This window comes from Trachypithecus francoisi, unplaced genomic scaffold (assembly GCF_009764315.1).
Source record: "Trachypithecus francoisi isolate TF-2019V2 unplaced genomic scaffold, Tfra_2.0 Lachesis_group3, whole genome shotgun sequence".
Classification (NCBI taxonomy): Eukaryota; Metazoa; Chordata; class Mammalia; order Primates; family Cercopithecidae; genus Trachypithecus; species Trachypithecus francoisi.
In genome coordinates this window covers 24,302,778-24,315,327 of record NW_022681468.1, presented here as the reverse complement: position 1 = coordinate 24,315,327, position 12,550 = coordinate 24,302,778, and the positions used below count along the sequence as shown (strand labels likewise).

General features: G+C 39.0%; 1 pseudogene across 1 annotated transcript; it reads left to right on the top strand.

Moving 5' to 3' along the window:
- Positions 1-4,687: 4,687 nt before the first annotated feature.
- On the top strand, positions 4,688-6,519 carry LOC117069222 (annotated as a pseudogene). Its single transcript, XR_004431457.1, has 2 exons — positions 4,688-6,102; positions 6,516-6,519. The product of XR_004431457.1 is annotated as a keratin, type I cytoskeletal 18-like (transcript).
- The last annotated feature ends 6,031 nt before the right edge of the window (positions 6,520-12,550 follow it).

Below are 12,550 nucleotides of genomic sequence, written 5' to 3'. Positions count from 1 at the left end.
TTCCATTCTATGACCACATGTAACCTTAATTACCTCCTGATAGGTGCTACCTTGAAATACAGTTGCATTGGGGATTTTAGCTTCAACATGTGAATTTTAGGGAGACACAATTTCTTCCATAACAGAGAGGAAGAAACAGAATCTAGCTTGTCTCTTTTCAGTTTTCTTCTGTATTACTAAGTCCACATTTTTAGGTCACATATAAGGGTTAGCACATTGCTTTCATCTTCCAGACACTGAAAATAATTCTTTAATTAATACTTTTAAAGCTTTGTATTTTAGCATTGGAGATAACTTTGTGTGTAGTAAAAAGGTGTTATCAGCACCAAAACATAGAATAAAATTTCAGGAAATTGAAAGACAGAAGAATTCTCTTTTCTCTGTGATGTTTCTCCCCTTCTACTCTGTCAGTTGTCAGTTGCTGCTCACTTGACAGTCCCCAACCAGGCTAAGCTGCAAGCTCCATGTCATCTCCAGACTCCAGGCAGAGACTAAATGGTCTTCTAGCACCATAATGCAGAGAAATATCATAATATTACTTTTTATTTGCATATTCCATTAAGTCTACATAGAGGCAGTCTGGAAGTCAATTCAAAAATTCTATGGTTTTAAAACGCCAATTGAGAAAAGCTTGTTAGTCACCTGGAAAAGTTCAAGGAGAGGATTTAACTCCCTTGGCTACATCATTTTGGGTAAGAAATGATCTGCAAGGGAGGAATTCGTGTCTAGTGTCAGAACCCAGTATGCCCTGAAAGCGTGGCTTTCCTTCTTCCTCCTCCTCTGTCTGATTAGGAAGGGAGTGGTGAAAGTGTCTGAGGTAGAAACGTACAAGCATCTGATGGTATGGCTTTGAAGCCTGTTCTTAAAGATAAATACTGCTCTTTACTTCCAATATCTCGGGCTCAACGTAAATAACAGTTGAACCATTTCATTCTAGGCTTAACGCAGTGTATGTGGGTCCAGGCTATTCAAAATGCTAAGTTGCGGAGTCCTACATTCTTTCAATACAGGATACATGATTCCGTCTCTTATTTTGCAAATAAACAGTAAGCAATATATCAGTTTCCTCAACAACCCTACTATCATCCTAAATTACCTACATTGTAAAAAACGTTTAACACTTGAATGATTCCTAGAATTTTTTATGATTTAAGGATGTTATATTGTGCAATAGGAAGAGCTGTTTACCTGGTGGCTCCCTACATGTCCCCTTCCTCTATTTGTAGAAAACTAAACTGGTGTGAGTTGCTAATTGACAATGGAATTAGATACACTTTGGGGAAATGAGACACTTTTGCATTTTGTTTGATCTTAGACACAGAGGCACATGTCCCCTAAGTGAGCATTTATCTCCAATACCTTGATTCCCCCAGGATAAGATGCAGGTTGCTAAAGTAGCTAATTTGTGCTGATCACATCAAATTAATCAATTCTTTGACATTTGATACATAATTTACAATACAGTGAATGTAAGTGTAACTGAAATTTTATTTCTCTTCCTGTTGTTTTCTGGCCTATGACTGCATAATTGGGTGAGGGGAAGCACTAGAAGAACATCCAGAGATTTGGGGATTATTAACTTGAATCTTAATACATGAGCAGTCCATTCAGTCCTGAGTATATTACATACATATTTTACAACAATTTGTTTTCTTTTATTATTAAGCACAGTTTGTTATATATAGAAATCTTACATAAAAGAGCTTTTACTAAACATAAGGCAAATTGTTCAGGATATTTGTATACTTTTATCAATTGCAAACAAATCATTTAAATGAAATCTGGCCATGTCACCAGTATGCTTTTTTCCCAAAATTAAAGTCTAAAGATTACCCCAATTCTGGTAATTCCATTCCCTTCTCGATGGACTCTGCCTTGTTTTGTTGGAAAGGTTGAACTAAAACCTTAACTGAAGGTAAAATTAGGAAGTAAAGCAGAGACTATTTATTAGTTGGTTGAGAAAAGTTTTATTTATTTTTTGTAATAATTTCAATACTTATTTTAGACTCAGGGTATAAATGTGCAAGTTTGTTACATGAGTTTATTGTGTGATGCAGAGGATTGGAATATGATTGATCCTGTCACCCAGGTACTGAGCATGGTACCCAAAGGTTCATTTTTTAGCCCTTACCCTCACCTGCCCTCTAGTAATCCACAGTGTCTATTATTGCTCTTTATGTCCTTGAGTATCCAATGTTTAGTTCCCACTTAGAAATGAGAACATGCAGTATTTGGTTTTCTGTTCCTGTGTTAATTTAATTAGGATAATGGACTCCAGCTGCATCCATGTTGTTGACATGGACGTGGTTTTGTTCTTTTTTATGGCTCTGAAAATATTGTTATAAAGAGGAAATGAAGATAGGAGCAGTGGCTTATACCTATAATCCCAGCACTTCAGGAGGCTGAGGTGGGAGGATTGCTTGAGACTGGGAGTTCAAGACCAGACAGGGCAGCACAGTGAAACCCCATCCTTACAAACTTAAAATAAACAAAAGGCATGGTGGTACATACCAGTAGTTCTAACTACTCAGGAGGCTGAGGCGGGAGAATCACTAGAGCCCAGGAGTTTCTGGCTGCAGTGAGCTGTGGTTGCTCTGCCGTACCAATCTGGGTGACAAAGAGAGCCAGTCCAAAAAAAAAAAAAAAAAAAGAGACAAGAAAGGAGGTAGAAACTGTAGGGAATGTACGATCAAGTGGGGTTTTGCTTCACTTTGAATGCTTGTTTTGCTTTTTGTGAAACCATGCTTTTTATTTAAGATGGGCTATTCTATTCTATTCACAAGTTGGTGTGATGCAAAGCAAACTCCAGAGTAAATGAGTAAATGAGAGAGAATCCAGACTGCCACTGGTGTATAGTTAACAACAGTTCCATTGTCATTAACAATTAGTTTGTTTCATTCATTGGCTGTTCTTTACATGTAAATGAATGTATCCAGTTCCAGGTCCCAATGACTCAAAATATGCCCCTTCCATTCCAATTCATTTCATTTATGCCCCAATTTTATATAAAAGATCAAGTTATAAAACGATGAACTCAAAGATATCTTACTGAGTTTCTCCTATTTAACATCTGTTGTTCACATGGCTTACTTGTATTTGAGCCTCCAAGTGTCAAGGTGCCACAATGGGAGGGCGAGGAGAAAGGCTTGGGCAGGGGATCAGAGAAGGCACTGCTTTTGGACGTGCTTCAGACACAGCACTAGATGTTCCATGGATATTACTTTATTCAATCCTTACAGAAACCATGCGAAAGTATTAGGATCCCCATTTTATCTATGAGGATATTGAGGCTCAGAAATTTTATGCGTTTGTTAACAGCTGTACTACTTGGAAGTACTGGTTTTACAATTACAACTCAGATCTCTCTATTTCCTCCAAAGGCTCACCTTGGTCTTTTTCATCACACTGATAAATATTGCTTTTCAGGGCAGTCAGAAGAGGGTGGTGGGGAAAATTTGGCTTACAAGGGTATAGAGTATGGCTGCTGGCTGAACAACATCAGATGTAGGACAGTTGATTACTGACATCTGTGTTTTCTCCCATTATTATTGTCTAAATAAAATTATAGATGATTGCCTGATGACTTGCAAGTACAGGTACTAATATTTTCCCCATATGTTATAATCATAATCAGCTACCTGAAATAATTATCAAAATTTCTGGTGAGTTTGGATGCCGTTTGATATATGAATGGTCCTGATATTTGAAGTGTTACTAGCATCACTCCATAGATATATTAAGCTCATTTATAGCAATCCATTCTTTAACTTTTATCATTGAATGAGAGCCCAAACAAGAAAGAACTAAAAAAATGTGGCAACGTATACATAGACTGCCATCTGCCAGGGTGGGCTCTTGGAAAGTCAGCAACCATTCCAGGCTTCCTCTCTTTTTAAAACTGGACTCCATTTGCCTTGGCCTAAAGGCAGAACAAAAATCTCACATTCAAATACCTCAATTCAGTACAGCAAAATCACTCAGACTGTGTATGAATGGGTGGGAGAGTTTATTGAATAATCCAAATGTCATTGCTTTTCTTTATATTCTCCATTGTACGATGCCAGCTGCCTTTTAATTTCTACTATATTTGTAACACATATTTGCAAAAATTTTCCATAACATTTTATTCCTGACAGATGCACTGTGGTCATATATAGCTGGGTCCAAATTGTTTCCATTATAGAAGAAAAATGTGGATTTCAGAAAAATATTTTTCCTCAGATAAACCATGAAAAACTTTCAAGGATGCTGGATTTTTTTTTTCTTCCTGTAAACAATTTCAGCTTTCATTTATCAGATTGCCAAGAACTTGAGCTACTTTAGTAAATTGAATTGAAGTTTGCTTTTTGAAATTAACTCTTTGTGATTTTGGTTTATTACCTTACTACCGGGATAAAATCAATATTTAACAAATTTAAATTAGTTGCCTAGCTTTACATTATGCATTGCTGAAAATCAAAGATTGGTAAAGGGTAAAGCATCTAAAGCAATATTAGTTTGGTGAATGCAGGAGCTAAACTCTGGGGGAAAAGCTGTAGAATTTTTTCTTCCAAAGCACAAAACAGGGAAGGAAGAGCTGGAACTAGAACCGCTTGCCAACCATCAGTACTGAATTCATTTCTCTATATTATTGCTTAACAGGCACGACTGGTCTGCAGAGGAAGAACTTAAGAGTTTGGCTGGGTCGGCAAAGCCTGAGTCCTGTCGTCTCTCCTTCCTCCCATACAGCATGAGCTTCACCACTCGCTCCACCTTCTCTACCAACTACCGGTCCCTGGGCTCTGTCCAGGCGCCCAGCTACGGCGCCCGGCCGGTCAGCAGCGCGGCCAGTGTCTATGCAGGCGCCGGGGGCTCTGGTTCCCGGATCTCCGTGTCCCGCTCCACCAGCTTCGGGGCGGCGGCATGGGGTCCGGGGGCCTGGCCTCAGGAATGGCTGGGGGTCTGGCAGGAATGGGAGGCATCCAGAACGAGAAGGAGACCATGCAAAGCCTGAACGACCGCCTGGCCTCTTACCTGGACAGAGTGAGGAGCCTGGAGACCGAGAACCGGAGGCTGGAGAGCAAAATCCGGGAGCACTTGGAGAAGAAGGGCCCCAGGTCAGAGACTGGAGCCATTACTTCAAGATCATCGAGGACCTGAGGGCTCAGATCTTCGCAAATACTGTGGACAATGCCCCAATCGTTCTGCAGATTGACAATGCCCGTCTTGCTGCTGATGACTTTAGAGTCAAGTATGAGACAGAGCTGGCCATGCGCCAGTCTGTGGAGAATGACATCCATGGGCTCCGCAAGGTCATTGATGACACCAATGTCACTCGACTGCAGCTGGAGACAGAGATCGAGGCTCTCAAGGAGGAGAGCTGCTCTTCATGAAGAAGAACCACGAAGAGGAAGTAAAAGGCCTACAAGCCCAGATTGCCAGCTCTGGGTTGACCGTGGAGGTAGATGCCCCCAAATCTCAGGACCTCGCCAAGATCATGGCAGACATTCGGGCCCAATATGACGAGCTGGCTCGGAAGAACCGAGAGGAGTTAGACAAGTACTGGTCTCAGCAGATTGAGGAGAGCACCACAGTGGTCACCACACAGTCCGCCGAGGTTGGAGCTGCTGAGACGACGCTCACAGAGCTGAGACGTACAGTCCAGTCCTTGGAGATCGACCTGGACTCCATGAGAAATCTGAAGGCCAGCTTGGAGAACAGCCTGAGGGAGGTGGAGGCCCGCTACGCCCTACAGATGGAGCAGCTCAATGGGATCCTGCTGCACCTGGAGTCAGAGCTGGCACAGACCCGGACAGAGGGACAGCGACAGGCCCAGGAGTATGAGGCCCTGCTGAACATCAAGGTCAAGCTGGAAGCTGAGATTGCCACCTACCGCCGCCTGCTGGAAGATGGCGAGGAATTCAATCTTGGTGATGCCTTGGACAGCAGCAACTCCATGCAAACCATCCAGAAGACCACCACCCGCCGGATAGTGGATGGCAAAGTGGTGTCTGAGACCAACGACACCAAGTTCTGAGGCATTAAGCCAGCAAAAGCAGGGTACCCTTTGGGGAGCGGAGGCCAATAAAAAGTTCAGAGTTCAAAAAAAAAAAAAAAAAAAGAGTTTGGTTGAAAATAAAATTTTCAACATATTTAAAATAAACAATTCTATCAGTTTAGGATTTTGTTTTTGTTTTTCACTCTATCTAAAAGTCCCAAACTATGTGACTTTGTATTCAATCCACTTAATAACTCTAAGTTTATTTAAGAATTTAAGACTTAGTCTATTAATTTATTTTATCAAAGACTTCATATTTAAAATGGCATTTTTATGACTTATTTGTAGGTTACATCTGAATGTGTCCTAAAAGCAAACTGTATTAGTCCGTTCACCCACTGCTATAAGGACATACCTGAGACTGGGTAATTTATAAAGGAAAGAGGTTTAATGGGCTCACAGTTCAGCATGACTCGGGGGGCCTCAGGAAACTTACAATCATGGTGTAAGGGGAAGCAAACACATCCTTCTTCAGTAGAAGTGTAGAGCGTGAAGGCAGCGGGTTAGTCATGGGAGAGCCCCTTATAACACCATCAGATCTTGTGAAAACGCATTCATTATCATGAGAACAGCACGTGGGTAACCATCCCCATGATGCAATTACTTCCCACCAGGTCCCTCTCTCAAGATGTGGGGATTATGGGAACTACAATTCAAGATGAGATTTGGGTGGGCACACAGCCAAACCATATCACAAGCTAAATATGTATGTTATTGTAAATGCATCAACTGATGGGATGCGAGGATGAGAAAATTACAGTACATTCCACCTTCATTTCTTAAATTTGAGTTTATTTCCTTCTGATTTTTTCTGAGTCATTTAAGATCCAGAGATCCACGGAGTTCTGACAATGTCTTGACAATGAACATCACATTCCACAGTGAGAAACTCGGCTCTGAGCTGGAAACTCAGACTCTCATTCACCATGCTCAGTCTTGCTAACTCCCTAACGTGTCTTAGTTTCCTTCAACATCATGGGAACTTTCTTTATTTTTCCAGCCCATTAAATAGACCTCTCCTTTTCCCGAATTTCTGATCCCTTCAAGGGTCTTAAAATTTAATTTAATCAAGTCAAGTTATAAAGTGATGCAAATAAAATATTCCCATATATTAGAACAATATTTATGTATAAGAAATGATAAATTTTAAAAAATTCTGAACAAGATTAGAATATACTAAATGTCCCACTTTCAAGAGTGCTTAAGTATATTCTTGGATAATCACTCAATGGAATTTACATAATTTTTTAAAGCTTGTGAAGACCTGCAATAACATTAAAACGTTTATATTATTACTTTTATAATTAATATGACAATTATGGAATAAAAACTTTGCATAAAAGTGCTAGGATTTGCTCAATATATATTAACAGTATTTTCCCATGGGTAGTGGTATTATTCAAAGGCACTTCCTACTTTTACATATTTCTTAAATTCTATTTAATTTATTTATTCAGAAAATACTTATATATCATGAAGTATATAAGTCATATTTTCTACTAAGTGTTGTAGATAGAATTGTGATCAGGATAGGCAAAAGGAATTCTCCAAGTGCATGCTAAGACTAATAAAAATCACAAATCAAAATAACAAGCACACAGCTAATTAAGTACTATGATGGTAAAGGCCAAGTTTTCTAAGAGAATATAAAGCACCCCAAATTTGGAAGGCAGGGTAAGAAAGGGAGTCTGGAATGGAATACTTTCAGCTGCAATTAATAGAAACTATGGCACAACATGTTTTAAAGCATAATTAGTATATTGGCTTATGTGGTTTGAATTGTATCTCTCGAAAATATATTTTGAAATCCTAACATCTGTACCTATGAACACTATTTGGAAGTAGCATTTTTACATATGGACTCAAGTTAAAATGAGGTCATCCTAGATTACAGTGGGCCCTAATCCTCCATGGTAGTGCCCTTATAAAGATTTGGAAATAGACACAGAAGAGATACATACACACAAAAGAGAGTGCCATGTGAAGATGGATGCAGATATTGGAGTGATGCAGCTACAAGCCAGGAACTCCAAAGATTGCAAGCAACCACCAGAAGCTAGGACAGAAGAACGAATCAGATTCTCCAGCAGGGCCCTCAGAAGGAACCAACCCAGTGGACACCTTGATTTTGGACTTCTGACTGTGTGACCTGTGAAAGAACAAATTTGCATTGTTTTAAGTCAACCAGTTTGTGACAATTTGTTAATGCAACCCTGATAAACTAACATAGATCATATAATTGGAAATCTAAAATGCAGCTAGATTAAGAGCTAGCTTAACTCAGTGGCTGCCATTTTATTTCTTCCTTGTACAGTCAGTTATCTGTGCCTTCGTCTTGGTGATAGCATTGTTCTCTCTTGAATAAATGACTATAACAGTTTGTAGTTTTAGTCACACGACACATGCAGAAGATGAAAGAGTTTGTCTTTTTGCATGTCTATTTGTTTAGAAAGGAGAAAAAAGTTCCTAGAAGCCCCTCACAAACTTTAGGTTGTGTTTCATTAGCCCAGATATCTTCTTCCAAATCAATATCCTTGGCTTAGAAAATGCTGTGAGTAATTAATTCAGCCTGGCTTCTTGCCCCATTCACTGGAAAGACAGATAGTATGGCTCCTTTACAATCAGGCCATCCTAGGGACTTGGAAGTGTCCTTTGCTGTGGCCTATGGACTCTATGGTGGCCAAGTGGACTAGAACAAGAGCAGTAATCTTTCAGGTCAGAGGGTAGGAGTCCAGGGTTGGGGCTGGGGTGGATGGATGCTGGGGGCCAACAAACAATGCCACTTTTCAGTCTAGGTCAATTCCCAGCTGAGATGGAAAGACATGAAAGTTAAATAGGATTAACATGGCAAAAGAGGAAATAGCAGAGGAGAAGGTCCCTGAATTGGGACACCTATGAGGGTGAGGACAGAGAGGAGATGGCAGGTAGTGGGCCGGGCCTTTCAAATTCCCTTAAAGTACTTCGACTTTATCTTAAGAACCAGTGGAACATTTCTTAGGAGAATGATGTAAACTTGTAGTATTATTAGGCTGGTGTTTTCAGTAGGGCACTATGGTTTCAGTGATGAGAATATCTTACAAGTTAAATCTAGAAATTATCACATTGAGTGGGGGAAGTTATTGGAGTAATTCAGATAAGACAGAATCATGGCCTAGCCCAGAGAGTTGGCCTTCAAGATGGAAAGAAGAGGATGAATTTAGATCCATAGAGGAGGAGACATGGACTATTAAATATTTAAATGTATTTAAATATGTGTATATGTAATTACACATATACATGTACACACATATAAGTATTAATCAATTACTTCACCTGAACAGAAGTTGTTTTGTATTAATTTCAAGCTGTTTCATTTTGCATGAAAGTTGAAAAATCAGAACGTGGGCAGGGTCATTAGTTCCTTCTTATCTGCTAGTTGCTACCACCTTCTTCTACTCATCATAGCTTAGGATGTTTTAACTTGACTAAAACAGCAATTAATTGAAAGAATACAACCTATTTATCCTACTTCCCTCAATAAGTCTTCTAACTTATTATTCACACTCGCTACAATCTCATCAACAGCTCTGAATTCTGCTGTGACAGACAATCTTGTCTACAAAAACCATCCAGAGTGCATAGGCATTTGTTTAATGGGGTCTTGTCTAGACCAGTTCACAAGATGCCCCTACGCTTAACACCATAGGGGAGTATAGCCAACCACCATCATCTCTACATGTATTAGATAAACTCTTTTATTCGAAATTTCTTTTATTATTCCTTCGTTCTTCTCTACTCCATTCAGAAAATGTGACGTACAGCAAAGAGGTAATGGGATACCAAAACACACACAGAACCCCTTGATCATACAGAAAAGAGAAGGATTTGTACCAAATAGAAATCTTTTCCTTGGAGTAGTGAGAGAAAAGGAGGGAAAGAAGTATGGAGGGAGAGTGAGAGGAAGTAGATAGAGAAACAAAGACGTGCAGGTTTTAAGTGGAAAAAATAAAAATAAAAAGGAACGAATACTAAATATCTTGCTTCTTAAAAACAACACCAGGAAGATATCAGTACTCTCAAATGACGTAACAGTGGTGAACATCTGGGCAAATAGAATCATAGACAATGTCACAAAATTTGTAGACCCTAGGCAGATAAGAAAATAGCAGAACTCTCCTGGACTTAGAGAGGCCTTGTCCACAGACACAATTTTTATTTAACCTGAGTGAACCCATAACAGGACTGATGAAGATTCTCTTCTTTCTTTCCCCAGACCTTGGTGCAACACAGGACTCCATAACTGTGTGATAAACTTGATTCAGAGAAACAATGGAAAAGACAGAGTTAATGTTTTATCCTGCCTCACAGTGGAATAAAACAATAGTTATATTATTTGCACACTTGAACTTATGGACTGAAATTCACATCCACATGCCCTTTTAAGAAATTGTACAATCAACAATTTCAAGTCCAGTGTTAATATCAGGGATTATAATACATTTTTCATTGATTTATATTATCCTGCAAGTAACAGAAAAAGTATGGCTCAAGCAAACAGGGGTTTGTGTTTGTCCATTTTGCTTTTGTTTGTTTGTTTGTTTATTCCCAGACAATAAAAGGTAGGCATTTTCAGGTATTGGGTTCAAAATCTCAGTGATGTCATCTGGGACCCAAACATGTCACTTTTGCCATATCTTCTATGTTAGGTGTTACTCATATGCCTGTCTCCTCATTGTCACACCCCCGATATCATGTTCATTTTGAAAGTAAGTAAAAGAGAAAAGATAGGTGCCCCCTATGCCTGAACCTCTTTTTTTGTTGTTGTTTTTTCCAAGAGATTTCCCAGGAAGCTGTAGTTCTCATTGACCATCTAACGGTATGCCTAACTATAGCATACCACTATAGATATGGTAGGGATACTGAGGCCAAGCACAATACTGTAATAAAAAAGTCAGGATTATATTAGCAAGGTATCTGGGGAAGGTTATAGGTTATGCAATTGACAGTGTTTCCAATTCACTAATGAAGAAATAAGAAAGGGGAAAAAAAAGCCTTCTCCAATTATTTCCTAGTACTTGTCATTAATCTTGCTTACTTGCAAGCCTAAAGTTTACTTTAACATTGCCAGGACAGGACAGTAAAATGAGTAATTTAATATGGTTGTGTGTTGATGATGGATTTTACATCTACTATTTTATAGTATTCCCGTTGCCTTCTCTGTTTATCAAATAATGATTGCTATCAGTGCCCTAAGCCTCCAATAAAAAATAAAAATAAAAAAGAAAGAAAATTGTGACTCTTTTCCTGTTTACTTTCTATTTACATTCCTTTAATTAAAATAAACTTCAGCTGTAAGTAAAAGCCATATGCTGTCAGGGTTGGTGAGTTTTGATAATACTGGACAAATCCTAAATTAAGAATGTACACTTGAGTGCTGATTGTGAAACCCAATGGCATAGAAACATAAATCCCTCTATAGTCATTCCCATATGTGAAAAGAGGGAGTAGGGATGGTGGGGCTTGAGGACAGTTCTTTAGATGACTTATTTAATATCCTCTCATATTGATGGAGGTATGCTAGCCAAACTGGCATCTATCACAAAAGTGCAAAGTACAGGCAAGTAGGAATAAAAGGAAAGGGATGGTATGGCTTTGCAGACAGTCCCTCTTCTTAAGCCATTTATCAGCGATGATGGATGTCAGCCCTGAAGTTAAAACTGATAAAGCACAAGTCTTATATATGTTACTTATTTGGAAGAAGGACAAAAAAGGCCAGTAACATTTTTGTCAGACTCTGACTTACTTTGGCATTTATTTATCATTAAGACTGAGCTCACATTTGCCTGATAACACCACGGCCTTCCTTGGAAATGTACACAACCTAATCATGGTCTAAATACGCTATGCCACTTTTAATTTATTTGTTATTGCTTGGTTTCTATTAAGATCCAAGCCATGCCAAAATATTCTCATGTGTTTTTTTTAATGTACGTTTGTATTTACATATATGGTGTGGTGATATTTGTGCTGGAATACTTAGTTACATTCATTCACTAATTATTTCAACATCAAATATACATTTAATATTCATTTATATTCTTGCTGCTACACATAGGATGGTCACCAAGGTAAAAGGAAGCTTCAGACCTTCTGAACTGATAACAGCTGTTTGGGAGACACAGTTTAGCACCCTGCAGGATTTGTGAAACACAAGTTCTGTCCCTTTACACATATTTAGCACTGAATATAACCTAGTTTTTCTCCTATCAGTCTCTATCCTACACTTAGAAGTATGAGGCAGAAGCCACATATTCATCTGATTTAGAATAAAGGAGGAAAGAAGAGAAATTTAGAAAAATGTCCTTGTGAGTACAACAGGATTTGAAGTCCCTTGGGCGCTGATAGCCAGCCTCTAGATTTTTGTTGCCCCAGAACCTTCCTTGTAACTTCTGTTTCAGAATTGTGTATATTAGAAATCATCATGCCTGTAATCCCAGCTGAGGCGATTTGGGAGGCCGAGGCGGGTGAGTCACC